Source organism: Pteropus alecto, unplaced genomic scaffold, assembly GCF_000325575.1.
Source record: "Pteropus alecto unplaced genomic scaffold, ASM32557v1 scaffold402, whole genome shotgun sequence".
NCBI classification, from domain to species: domain Eukaryota; kingdom Metazoa; phylum Chordata; class Mammalia; order Chiroptera; family Pteropodidae; genus Pteropus; species Pteropus alecto.
The window spans coordinates 436,544-437,650 of NW_006432940.1; the positions used below are offsets into that span (position 1 = coordinate 436,544).

Sequence of the window (1,107 nt, forward strand, 5' to 3'; positions counted from 1 at the left end):
TAAGATATACTGAGTAGGCAGGCAATTTTCGCTACCTTATTTTAAAAAGTCTGTGATGGTGCCAAATACAAGTTATGGATATATAGGAAGAGCTCCAAACCCAATCCTTAGGAATATGACATCAAGAAGGGTTTTCCACCTCCCTCTCTACTTGATTTTGCTTTCTAAGTATCTCTAGGATCTATCCCAACCTCATTTATGCCTTACTATGTGGCGAAGCTAAGCTATTGAAATCAATTGCTTAGACTACTCAAATAGTCTGATAAATAAATGCTCTTCCTAAATCCATTTTATCCCTTTGCAATCTGTTTTCCACATAGCAGCCAGGGTGTTATTTTGAAAATACATATTTTATCATGTCACCTTTCTATTTAAAATATTTCAGTGGCTTCCTATTCCTCTTATAATAAATTCTTTAATATGATTCATCCCATTCCTACCTTTCTAGTTACATTTTAACTGAACATGGACCTTCATTTCATCACTCACTTTACTCAAGCCGCACTGGTCTTTTGTGTGCTACAGTCTTCATTCTTACTACAGGTTTTTGAATGTATCATTTCCAATATTTTCCTTTCCCTTCTTTGCCTGTTAAATCCACCTCTTCCTTTGGATCTCACCTCAATAATCATTTCCTCAGAGAAGATTTGCTTGACCTCCCTTACATCCTTGATAACATAAAATATACCTTATGTTCTTATAGTAACATGGTTTTCTCCTTCATCACATTTATTATGGTTGTGGTATTTCTTCTAATTGTGTGACTGTTTGACTATTATCTATCTTCTACACTAGATACATGCTCCCCTAAGGCCAGGAACTCTATTAGTAACAGAGAGAATAGGGAGAGATGAGGCTTGAAAGTCAAGCAAGGGCTATATATAAAGACTTGGAGGTTAGGCTACAAGATTTGTTTTTTATTTTATTTTTTATAAACTACCAGTTTTTATTTTTTAATATATTTTTTGTTGTTTATTTATTTATTTTATGCCTATAGCACCTGGTATTCCTAGGTGGTCTCCCATCCAAGTACTAACCAGGCCTGACCCTGCTTGGCTTCCGAGATCAGACGGGATTGGGCTTGTTCAGGGTGGCATGGCCGTGGAC

General features: G+C 36.1%; 1 pseudogene; it reads right to left on the reverse strand.

Annotated features, from left to right (window-relative positions):
- Nucleotides 1-988: 988 nt before the first annotated feature.
- LOC112476316 lies at nucleotides 989-1,107 on the reverse strand (annotated as a pseudogene).